Raw genomic sequence first — 12,863 nt, forward strand, 5'->3', positions numbered from 1 at the left:
CCCCGACGCGCGCCAATCCGCGCCGGCCCCGCCCCCGGACAGGCCCCGCCCCCCCGCCCCATTGGCTGCGAGCGCGGGGCCGCGGGGGCCCGGCCCGCCCCTCGCGGGGCCCCGAGCGCCCGCCCCCCGCACCTCCTCCCGCCCTCCGCTGGCTCATTGTACTGCGAGTTCCGCGTCCGCAGGCGGAGTGCGGTCCGCGGCGCCCGGGCCCAGCCTCCTCCTCGTCGCCGCCGCGAGCTCCCGGTTCCCCGTGCGCTGCAGAAACCGGCGACGGCCACTCTGTCTCGGCGTCACGAGGGAACCGGTCTTGGACCTCTCTTCCAATTAATGTGATTGGGTTCCACCGCCCCCTAAGGTGTGTGGGTGCCTTAGGTTCCCCCCGCCCCGGCTCCGGCTCCGGCTCCGGCTCCGAGCCGCAGGTCCCTCCGCAGCCAATCCCACCTGCGGAACCGCGTCCCGAGCCTTCCCCGGACGCTCGGTAGGGCTGGCAGCCCGCCGCGCTGGAGACCCCAACGTGACCCGCGGTCCCGCGCAGGCCGGAGGGGCCGGGAACCCCCCCCCCGCCCCCCAGCTCCCGGCGGAATCCGCTGGCAGCTGTGCGAGGCCCCGGCGTTATTGTTCCTCTGACATTTCCCTTCCTGAAAGCGGCGGGGAGGAGTCTGAGAGGGGGCGAACTTCAACGTGTTCGGTTACAGTGTAATTAGATTAATGAGGATGGTGAGTTTTTAATGCAGTGTGGAGTAATCAGGCCATCACTTCTGGTTGCTCGGTGGCTTTCCCACAAATCTTCCGAGTTCTCTTAGCAGGTCACTTTCTACTTTTGCCCCTTGGTCGGATCCAGAACTAAGGGGGGGGGGGAACCCAATTGTGTGCCAGCAAGGAGGCTGCCGAGTGCAGTCACAGGAAAGCCCGTTGCGAGGTCGATGATAGGTTCCAATTTGTTATCAGTAGGTGTGAAGTGGTATCTAATCTCAGGAATGGCTTCAGAGGCCCGGGAGCGGCTTCGCCTGCCCTGGCCATTCCTCCAAGGGGCTCAGGGCTGCAGTTTTTAATTCACTTACAGCCAAACTGCAGCTCGCAACTGCACCCCTTCACTGCTCATAATCCCTGCTTTGTAATTTCGTATCAGCCACGGACACATTGATAGTCCACATGTTACAATGTGCTAATCAATGGACGAGGATAATTGAGGGCAAACCTTCGATCACTCGGCCTCACTCATTAGACACATTATGAACTGTGCAAACCACTAGGTCCCTAATGAAGGATGCCTATCTATTTTTACTGTAACTTTTCTTTACTTACCTATTACATACTATGATGACTCAAGTGGTAAACACACCTTTCACTGCCCAAGATACAATCCAGGCCCTGGGTATATCCATAAATATGCTTAATAATAGCTTCAGAGTTGCCTGGAGAAATGACTTTTTGCCGGCCGAGTTATCTGATACGACTTTTAGGTAGTACTGGGGAGTGAATAGCGCGACACCCAACACCGACTCTCTTGCAACGACTACATGAATCGATGAACTAAAGTCAGTGAAATCCTGGTAGACATCTTTTCAAAAATCACCAAATCTAAACCGTTCTTCCGGCTCTTTTTCTAACAAAGAGTAAGGTGTTTCCTTTTCCCTAACCCTAGATTTAATTCGACACCTATAAAAGAAGCATGCCACCACGACCATACTTCAAAACACATCACCGAAAGTTAAGGATCAAATTCACTTTAGTTGGGCTCTTTTCGCTGTCATTACTTTCCATCATTTCTCCCCCTGCTACTTCTCCCCCACCTCCTATCCTGTTCCTTAAAATACACGGTGCTCTAAATTATCTTATCAATAGAGGGCGTCCTCGAGTCACTGCAGATTCTGGTATCGACAGGGTACTATTCTTTAGAGGGAAAACTTCAATTTTTTTCCCCCGAAGGTGCTTTATTGCTCATCTGTTGTAAAATTTGACAAGCTCAAGATTTATAAGCCTAACAATTCATTTTTTATTACCACATAAGTGTTCGGCCGGCTAGAGTAAAAATGTTAATTTTCACAATTAAACCGCAAGGTGGTTCCTGTTTTCAAGACTTCAGGTCACTCGACACACTCACAGGGCAAATTCGGACTGTTAGCAAGATCCTGAATCGGCCTGGAGAGCAAGAGCGTCGCGAATGGTCGCTCATAGCGCATCCACCGCCCCCCCCCCCACCCCCATCCCCAGCTCGAATGCTGCAAGTGAGGAGGATTTTAAGATGCTATAACGAAAAATCTGGGGATTCCCCTCCCCACCCCAATAAAATCAATGACTTATAAAAGTTTTACGTTTTAATCTGGAAGAAAAAATCGTGAAGTGACAGCTTGCCCAACTCACAAGATCACCCTATTTCCTGCCACTTGTACTCTTCCTCCCTTCATCTTTGTTTTCCGGGAGAAAAGGTGAGGCCAGAGCATCACAATTAGGGGACACACGGCAGAGCATCCCATGGTCTGAACGTGCGAATGAACAGAATTAAAACGCACGCCCGCAACATGAAAGGCATCTAAAGAAGACTTAGAGGTTTCTTTCGCTGACCCTATACGCGCCGTCTTTAGTTCCCTGTTAACACATCTCCCCTTTCCAGGAATCTAACGCGACGGTCCCCCTAGATCGCCCTAGGGCAGGAGAGCGAGGACTCAGACCGCGGTTGCGGTGTGTGCAGCCCCCTCTCGGGGCGCCCTCGCTGTCCCCCGGCCCAGGGTGCACGCAAAGCGGGGGCTGAAGCCGCCCGGAGTCCCACAGCCCCGCAGCGAGCAGCTAGCGGATCGTACTTACATCATGCTTAACCCTTCCGCTCCTGGAGGGGGCTGGGCGGGATCAGGGGGCCCCCGAACTCTGGAGCACGCAGGACCTGGGTGCGAGAGAAGACCCCAGAGCCCGCAGTGAGCGCGGCGCCCCGGGCGGGAGAGGGCGCGGGGCGGGAGCGGGGCTCATCCCCCGAGCACCCCCGGCTGCGCCCCCCGATCCCCGCGGGCGCCGCAGCGGATCGCACCGCTCAGAGCGGCAGGTGCAAAAAGCATTTGGGAGCCGCTTGCCAGCGCGCGGAGGTAATGCGCTTCCTGTCCATTTATCTCAGGAAACCAGCGCAGCCTTCTCTTCCAAACAAAATTAACCTCTCATTAGCCAGCCACTCACTCCCGAGAAGGCCTTAAAAGCTTTACCAGCTCGCTAATGTATTTAGGCTTTTCTTCCAGGCAAACGCAGCCGCGGTGGTGACTGTCATCAGCCCTGCGGGGGGGGGGGGGGGGGGGGGGGAGGGTGTGGGGTCCTCCGGACTCCCCCGGGAGCCAACCGCTTAGGGCCCCCCTACACCCCCCAGCCTCAAGTCAGGGAAACTCCGGCCCATCTGGATCCCACTTTGGGGTGCTCTGCAGACCGGTCACGCCTGCACGGCAGAAGGAGCCCTGCAAGTTGCCACTAGTTTCAAGAGCGCCCCTCGGCTCCAGTCCTCAGCTCTCCCATCCTCAAGCAACGGGGCAGGGTCCCCGGGGGTGCGCGGGCGCTGCCTGCCGTCCCCCGCCCCAGCCGGGCCCGCGGCGCTCGGGAGGGGCCGGCGGCGGAGGGCGGGCTGCGGGCCAGCCCCTTCCAGGAGCCGACGGTCAACGTGGTTCCAGGTCTGCGAGGGGCGGCAAAGGGGAGGCCCCCGCGAGCGCGGGGGAGCTGCTCACCCCGGGCCCCGCCGCCCCGAGGCCGGCGGATGGATGCCACACAGGTGGACCGCGACCTGCGCAAACCCGGCCCGCCCGCCGCCCGCCCCCCACGTCCCCGGCCCACCGCAAACTCCGACAAAATAAACAGCTCACCACAGGCATTCCCTTGTCTGCAGCGCGACGCCTGCCAGCTGGGAAAATAAGCCGCAAGCCCCGCGGCGGGGGCCCGGGGAGGGCAGCGCGGCGGCCGCGCGTCTCCCCGCGGCGGGGCCCGGCCCCCGGGCCGCCCCACGCCCCGCCCCGCGCCCGCCGAGCGCGCCCCCGCCGCCCGGTCCCTCCCGCTCTCCCCGCCCGGGTCTCGGAGCCCCGACGCCGCCCCCTGTCGGCGCCCCCCGGATCGCGCTCGGTTCCGGGGTTCTCCCCACCTCGTCACCCCGCGTCCCGCACCAAGAGCCCCGCACGCGGCCAGCGCCACCCCGCCCTGTGCGCTCCCGCCGCAGCGGCCGCGTCCCGGCCCCCCGGGGGTGGGGGTGGGGGGCTCCCCGCGCTCCGCGCCTCGGCACCTGCACAGAGGCGGCCCACCCCGCCCCCGCGCCTTTGCACGCCTTTCGCCCGCTGTGCACCAGCGGCCACGAAGGGCGCCCCCTCCCCCCCGTAAGTGACCTCTGGGGGTCTCCCCGGTGTTCGCGGCGGGCACCGGCTCTGCACTGTCGCTGAAATAGGGAATCCCGGGGTCCTCCCTGTCCGCCTCGGGGGCCAGCGTGGAGGCTGACGGCCGACCCGTGCCCAGCGTAACGATTTGCGAGTTGCGGGGGGCGGGGGGGGGGTGCGGGGGGGATTGAAAGAGACATCTAAGACCTGGGTGAGGACGTGTGTCACGAGGAGCAAGCCCGCGACATGCTGGAGGAACGACAGTCACTTGAATCAGAGCAGAAGGTGTGGCGAGCAAGAGGGGAGCAGTTAGCTTTCTCCCCCATAGGCTCAGCTTCCAGAGTTGGACGTGAGCATCACAGGTATTCAGCGGGAGCTCCCGGTGTGTGTGTGTGTGTGTGTGTGTGTGTGTGTGTGTGTGTGTGTGTGTCCAGGGAAAGGTTCAGGCATCTTGCCTTAGGTATTACACTTTTTTTTTTTTTTTTTCTTTTTTGGCTCCTTGGAAGTATCTTTGACCCTCTCCATCTCTTTTCTTCCCTTCGGTCCCCACTCCTCCTAGTAATTTCCCGACCTAACGCTAGAGGCGGCATAGGGCAGCGTAAAGAGGACCGAGTGCCAATCCGGGGTGGGAAGGGGCTCGTCCTGACTTTCCGAGCAGGACTCTGGGGCAACCGATTTAATGTTTTTGAACTTAGGGGTCACTACCAAGAAAGAGTGTGCTAAGGGCAGTGGTCTGGTTCCTTCTGGCTCTGAAATTAGGTGACAAGGGACGCCTCCTTTCACCCTCTATAGATTCCCTGTTAAAGTGCTTTCTCACCTTGCTTTGTCCTCTCCAAGTGCCAAATTGGAAAAAAAAAATATTGGGGATGTTTTAAGGTAAATCTAAAATACATTGAAAAATCCTTATCTTCGTACTTAGAATAAAAAACAAAAACAAAAACAAAAACCGCAAAACCAAAACTCAAACCAAAACCAAAGCCCCCCAGCTCCTGGTCGACAGAAACAAGGAATTTTTTTTTTTTTTTTTTTTGAAACAAGGAATTTTAATGCCCCCACTTGCTTTGCCTTTGAAAAGCCACACCAGCAATCAGAAGAGCAGAACTTTGATTTAGAACCTAAAGGCCAGTCTTAGGTTTTTCTTTTTTTGTTTTTGTTTTTTTCCTTCTACCAACACAAAGACAAGCTGACTCGAAAAGTAGTGGTGAACAAGAGTTCAAAGCAAGCCCAGTGATCCATTTCCTAAAGCAGACCCAGTCCTCCAGCACTTCTCTGCTAAACTGGCCCTGGACATCACAGAAAGAGTCACAATCCCCTTCTTCCACCCCTTCCCATAAATATTAGGCAGTGGAACCTGGATGCTAACTTATCAATCATCGTGTAAATGCATTCATTAAATCAATACAGTTACCTTTTCCTCAGCCTCATGATACTTCCCAGGATTTTTGATTCCCTATCCAGTTTGGAACCTGTAGACTTAGCTCTTCCTCTGGGCAACCCGGGCTGTGTGTTTTCTTGGGATCTTTTCTGAAACCAAGACAAAAAGGGTGAAATTTCACAATGAAGTCTTAATCCTTAAGCAACAAATCTCTTGCTTCTTCAATGTCACCAAGAATTTCAGAATTGCTTAGCTTTCATAGCAATGCACACTTTAAAAAATTATCCATTAAAGGGAACTCAAGCATACTTTCATTAAGGGAAAAAGGTTTTTTTAGACAGTAGCGGTGGAAAGATACTTTGAGCTTATCTAATTTGGTTGCTTTCATTTGTATTAGTACCCCACCTTCCCTCACCCTACCCCTGCCCACAGTCCCATTCATACATGCTAAAAACTGTTCTAATTGGAACGTGGATGTTGCATTAGTGAAAGGACGTAGCTAATTTTTTTCTTCCAAAATTCTTCATCTTGCTCAATGCTCCACTACTTTTTTCTCTTATCTCTCTTTAATCTTTCTTTTTTTCTCATACCAACCAATATAATCCAAAGATGGCAATAGAAAAGGGACAAGAAATCACTTTTCAGTAAAATCGATTTAGTTTTTGTCTGTTGACTGTTAAGAGTCTTCTGATGATGCAACGTGTATTTGTACCATCTTCTGAATTTCCACTTAAATGTGATAGAACTTCAGTTTTCAAAATGTTCAGCTAATGTATACATCCAACTTTCCAGTTGTTAAGGTCTTACATACATAGTTTGCTTACTTTTGATGTTTCTAAATTTTTCCTTTTGCAATTTGGGGGGAGTCATCTCAATTATCAAGTAAGATACGAATCTGTTTTCTAGTATTTCTTATTTTGGTTTACTTGTATATTTTGTTGAAATTCTTCTCTAGTTTCAGATTGATTCACAATTTGACAATTCCTTTATGTACTTATAATGTTTGAGATTCAAAATTACTGCTAATAAATTACACTATTTTATTTATTATTTATTTTTTTAAAGATTTTATTTATTCATGAGAGACAGAGAGAGAGACAGAGACACAGACAGAGGGAGAAGCAGGCTCCCCATAGGAAGCCCGATGCAGGACTGGATACAGGGACTCCGGGGTCACGCCCTGAGCGGAAGGCAGCCGCTCAACTGTTGAGCCACCCAGGTGTCCCTAATATACTATTTTAAATATTAATAGTACTTAGAGTAAGCTTGGGAAGAAATAGAATATTCATTTATAAAAGAATGCTAGGAGAAATGCTACTTTCTACAAGGGATTCATAAAAATAGCTTATTTAGGTAAATGCTATTGAAGTTCATCAAGACCTCTTTTATTTTAGAGGGTCATTGTTTAAATTGAGTAACATCATAAAGGATCCAAGACCTACTTCTACTTTTAAAAGGATGAAAATTTGCTGTACTTTTCCCCTCTATACAAAGATGTAAGGTTGCTGTCTTGAACTATCAGTTCATGTGATGGTTAAGGTAAAGAATTCTGGTAAATTGCAAATTTTAAAAATGCAATCTCTGGACACATAGCTATTGAACAAAGAAAATAAATAAACAAGAGAATATCAAAATATGAAAACTATTTCATTCTGTCAGCGATGTAAGCCTAGTTTGCTAGAGAAATCCTGCAGTACTAAAGTATTCCTACATATGTACACAATAAAATAGGTAAATAAATGCATATTAAAATAATAAAGTCAATATTCAAGTCAAAATACAATAAAAAATGGACCATAATCTCCTTGAAGTGTCAGGATAAAAGCCATAGTTTTTTGTCTGCTTGCTATTAGAAAATCTTTCATCGTGAACCTTTTGGCCACTCAGTGTAAAATAGTAGAACACGAAACTGCAGGGATTGGCCTTTTCCCTATTGTATTTGTTGATTATTTCGGTTGCAGTCATTATACACACACACAGTATCTTCTCTAGGTCTTGTAATATAAGTTGTAAGAGGCAAAGTATATATCCACTCTTTTACATTACATTTGCTCTATAAAAAACAAACTTCCAGAAGTTGGAGAATTATCTTTTTAGAGAGGTAAATAACTGCAAAGTTATTCTTCTATGAACCAGTTTAGACCTACCATGGTAATTTATAGTTTCTTTTAGAGGCAAAATCTCTATCCAGATGCTCACTTGTATACATAGTGGCAAAAACATTATGAAAATATTACAGGGTAGAATACACTACTATCCTTGAAATTCCATGAAATTTAAGATTTATGGGAAATTGGATACCCTCTATCCTGATAGTTAATACTACCAATTAAGAATTTTAATTGCTGTGTTCTAATATAATAGATGATTATGTTTATGCTTCACTAATATTAGGGAAGGTTCCAAAAATATACATTTTAATTCAATTTAATAAATTGGAACAATAACGAGACCAAAGGAATCTGTTCAAATAATCACGAGTACAAAAATAATAAGTCTTCCCCTCCTTCTGTTCTCATATTTCATCATTCCATCATTTCAAATTGTCCAAGCCACATAAAGAGGCTTGGGTAGTGTTTGTGCCAGAAGCAAGGCTAGACTCAAGCCCGAGAATGAACCCAGGGATGAAAACTGCATGTTTGTCAGAAGCTTGAATGAAATGAATCTGACTGAATTCAGGAGTGGGATTCGTTTCAGAAGAAGAGGCTAGTTTGGGAGTAGGAAAGGATCCTCAGGGGTCAGGTTCTTGCTGTTGAGTAGTAGTTAATGACTCTTCAGCTGTCCCAGCTGGGACTGTCCATCAACAAGGAATGTGAGGAATGGATGAGCGATGTAGGGCTCTATGTGAATTAGAAGAAGCTTCCCTGTCCCCTGTGCCCTGGGGTGGGGTCCATGGGGGAGAGGAGATGCATGCCCCAGACCCCCTGGTTAAGCAATCAGCATCCAGGATACTTGCTCCTTGTTAAAGAAAGGATCTGATACTGACTAGATACAAATCCTGCCTTCTAATTTTTTCATTGATCAACCCATTTTTGAGTACTCACTAATGAGCCTTGCAATCTTCTAAATCCTGGGGATACTGCTGTAAACAATTCAGACAAGGCCCTTAAGAATGTGCATTCTGGTGGTGGTGGAAGAATAAAGAGGTTAAAAGTTAACAAACAGAAATAACTTTAATAATGCTACAGAGTTTAAGGAATAGGGTGCTGTGACAGAGAGTAATAAGGCCGAAAAGAAGCCACCATTAGTGGAAGGGCTCTCTGAGATACCGCACACCCGCCATGAAGGCCCAGAAGGAAAAGGGGCAAAGGGTTCCAGGCAGAGGTCAAAATCTCAAGGCATGACCAGTCTTGGAGTGTTCAAGGAACAGAAAAACCTAAAGCAGAGAGAGTACCTTCACCTGGGAGAATTTTTAGCAATTTAAGCAGAGTTTTTAAATTCTCAGTTGGCATTTGAATAGGGGAGACTTCTTGGTTGGTCCCAAACCTCAGAAAGATTAAAAAAAAAAAAAAAAGAGGTAGAGGTTGGATGGTTTAGTCGGTTAAGTGTCCGACTCTTGATTTCAGCTTAGGTTGTGACCTTAGGGTCCTTGGATCGAGCCCCACATCAGGGTCCACGCTCAGCGTGAAGTCGGCTTGGGATTCTCTCTCTCCTCTTCCCTCTGCTCCAACCTTTACTCCCGCTATCTGTCTCTAAAATAAATAAGTAAAATCTTTAAACAAAACAGAACAAAGCAAAACAAAACAGAGGGAGCATTTCTTTAATTATGAATAGGATTGACACCGGGTATCTGGCTCCCTGGAGATCTAACTGCATCCCTACAACCTTTCTCTGAAGCACAGATTAATTATTGTTCTCATTTTCTAGAGGAGGAAATTTAAGTTAAAAGATTTAAAAACATGCCCAAAGATACATAATAAGTAGTTGGTACAGATTTTAAACTGAGTCTTATTCTAAGCTCCAGCTGTATCCTTTGGACTTCATTGTTCTGCATTATTTACTGGACAGTCTTTGTTAGAATGCCCACAGATTCATCCTAAAGTTTTTGAGCCACTGAGAAATCAAATTGGTGTCATTAATAGGTGAATTGAAAATGAACTGGTTGGAAAAAAAAAAAAAAACCTTAAGAATTATTTTTAGAGGGGCACCTCGGTGGCTCATTCAGTTATGTATCTGACCCTTGGTTTGGGCTCAGGTCATGATTTCCCAATCGTGGGATTGAGCTCCCCATCCTGCTCTGAGCTCAGCATGGAGTTTTCTTCAGATTCGCTCTCTCCTTTCTACTCACTCACTCTCTTAAATAAATACTTATTATTATTATTTTTTTAAGAATTATTCTTAGAAATTTTAATTAAAACCTGTGGTCATCTTCTAGCCTGATCAAGAATCTCTCCTCAATAGGGCAGGGAGCTAGAGTCTCTAATTTCCCCAATTCACACTCTGCTACTCTGTACAGCTCTTACCAGGGGACTTGAATGAAAATTCTTGGCTTCATTGGATGCCCGGTAGCCTATGGCTTGATCTCGGAAGTACAAGTTTTGGTACACACTCCTTCAATGGGAGGCCTCTAAGTTTCCAATGAATTCATGAACAATTAATTTGTGGACACACAAAGTTGCCTGATTCACAACTTAGCTCATGCCATTTCCTTACTGTTCGGGGCCATGTGACTATGGCAATGCATCAGGGGTGTCTGTGGTGCCAGATACACAGTAATACTAGTGTTTCCTACCACATTCAGAGCCTGGAAAGAGAACTGGGGGTCATGACGTGGCAAAAGTCCGACAGAGTCATGATGTAAAATAATCCAGGAAATCAGTGTGCAGCTTTATTACTGTACTCATTACTACTACAGACAGATAGCTAGCCTTGTTATGTCTACTTACTCATTCAATTAGTCGAGTTGATTATCTGGCCAATCAATCTTTCAACAAATATTTATTTAACTCCTTGCTATGTGCCAACTCTCTTCTAGGTACTAGGGATATATCAATGAAAGAGAAAAGAGTGAGGAACTAAGAAATACACCAATGAATAAAACATAAGAATGCTTCTCCCTCTGAGAGAAGGAGAGAGTATACATAAATACGAAGAGACATTCTAGACATTGTAGAGTGTATTTAGAGGAGTAAAGTACTCGGGGAAAAATAGAACATGATAGTGGAATGTGGAAGGCTGGTTTGTATGCCCAATATTTTAAGGGGTGGCTAGGGTGGGCTTCACTGAGTAAGTGACATTTGAGCAAACACTTGGAGAAGTTATTCGAATGATCTACGTATCTCATCTGAAGGAAGGGAGCTCAAGGCAGAGGCAAAACCAGGGCGAAGATCCTGAGGTGGGAGCATGCTTGACATATTCGAGAAAAAGAAATGAGGCCAGTTTTGTTTGCCAGAACAGAGTGAGCAGGGCAGAGTGGTAGATATGAAGTCAGAGATATTATGGGGTCCTGGGTTGCAGAGAACTTCTAGGCCACTGTAAGGATTCTGACTCCATTTAGGAGCCTCTGGAGAACCTGTAAGCATGACATTATCTGAAGTTCAGGAGTTTGCTCATGTTGTTTTGTTGAGAATATACGATAGCCGCTAGGCAAGGGTGGAAGCTGAGAGTCCATGGGATGGTTATTTCAGTAATCTATGGAAGAGATGACAGTGGCTCAGCAATGGTAGTGAAGAAGTTGTTCAGAAGTGGCTAGATTCTGGATATGTTTTGAGTTCAAATAAAAAAGATTTCTTCATAGATCATATGAGGGTGTTTGAGAGCAAGAGAGGAGCCAGGGATGACTGACTCTAAGGGTTGAGGAACATCAAGAATGATTAGCATCAATTGAACTAAGGGTTGGAACAGAGTTTTGGTGTCTGAGAGACAAAATGCACCAATTAAAGAACTGATTTTATTCAGTCTGTTGCAATAGGGAGAAAGATTATTAATAAATAGAAAGGGGCTTTGAGGGAGACTTTGAGGGAGACGCAGGTAGGCAAGAGAGTCATCAGGCTGTCTTGTGGGAGGCATGAGGAAGGATGAAGAGGGCTCTTATCCGTGTCCTTGAGGAAGGGTGGAGGTGGGTAATTTTGGAATGTTTGACATCAAGGTGGTACTTCGTGGTTATCCACTTCTTTTTTTTTTTTTTTTAAGATTTTATTTATTTATTCATGAAAGACACAGAGAGTGGGGCAGAGACAAAGGCAGATGGAGAAGCAGGTTCCCTGCCAGGAGCCCAATGTGGGCCTCGATCTTAGGACTCTTGGATCCTGACCTGAGCCAAAGGCAGATGCTCAACCACTGAGCCACCCAGGTGCCCCTATCCATTTCTTTGGATGCAAAAGAGTGGGAGCAGGGGGCTCAGGTAAAGTTAAATTTTATCTGGGGGGAAAAGTAAGAGTCCAGTTTTGGATTTATTAGGTTTAAGATTTCTGTTAGAATTCCTCGTGAAAATCTCTTCAATATTTTCTTGTCTGCCTCAAGATATTTGCTATATCTAGCCCTAAATCCTCATACTGCGTGTAAAAATATGTGATTGAATAATCAATCTTATTTCAGAATGCAGAGGAAGTCTCTGAATTATGTTTTTTCTTATGCAAGCATTTTCATCTTTAACAGCATTCGTATTACTGAACGATCTATTTTAATGAAATTGGAGCCAAGTTTTCCTTCGTCTGACACTTGAAGTATTGCGGGTCTCGGTGATAGGATTCATGAATCACGAAAGACTGCTGGGTGCTCGTCAGGATTGATTTCATATTCCCACCTCTCATATGTATCACATGTTCTCTCCCCTGTGGGCACTTAGGTGTGCAGTAGAATTAGAGAAAACCATAGCTTTCTTTAGTAAAGTCTCCTAAAGATATGTGAAAATCTTTTTGATGACTATATACAATCAAAGACTTGAAATGGTACATTTGGTTATAGTGTTAGAGGTCATCAATTTAGATTTTCACCAAATGTCCTACCCCTCATGGAGTGCCTCACATTTCATATGAAATTCCAGGCAGCCAATACTTGATCAAAGTAGTTAGGCAAGTAACAAGAAATGTAGCTGCCTTTTGGGAAAGAGACTGGAAATTGCAGACTTCAAATTATATGTATGAGGAATGAGAAGACAGTGAGGATATAGAAGTTTTAGGTAGGAAGGAATACATTATATGTAGAAATCTTAAAAG

General features: G+C 47.1%; 1 long non-coding RNA gene across 1 annotated transcript in view; it reads right to left on the minus strand.

Moving 5' to 3' along the window:
* Positions 1-117: 117 nt before the first annotated feature.
* The window catches only part of LOC119871074, a 246,458-nt gene continuing 233,712 nt past the window's right edge, over positions 118-12,863 (minus strand). The window contains exons 4-6 of the long non-coding RNA XR_005356620.1: positions 5,740-5,855; positions 2,806-2,881; positions 118-2,142 (exon numbers count right to left, since the gene is read on the minus strand). This is a non-coding gene — a long non-coding RNA (uncharacterized LOC119871074). The remainder of the gene's footprint in view (positions 2,143-2,805; positions 2,882-5,739; positions 5,856-12,863) is intronic.

Source organism: Canis lupus, chromosome 3, assembly GCF_011100685.1.
Source record: "Canis lupus familiaris isolate Mischka breed German Shepherd chromosome 3, alternate assembly UU_Cfam_GSD_1.0, whole genome shotgun sequence".
NCBI lineage: Eukaryota > Metazoa > Chordata > Mammalia > Carnivora > Canidae > Canis > Canis lupus.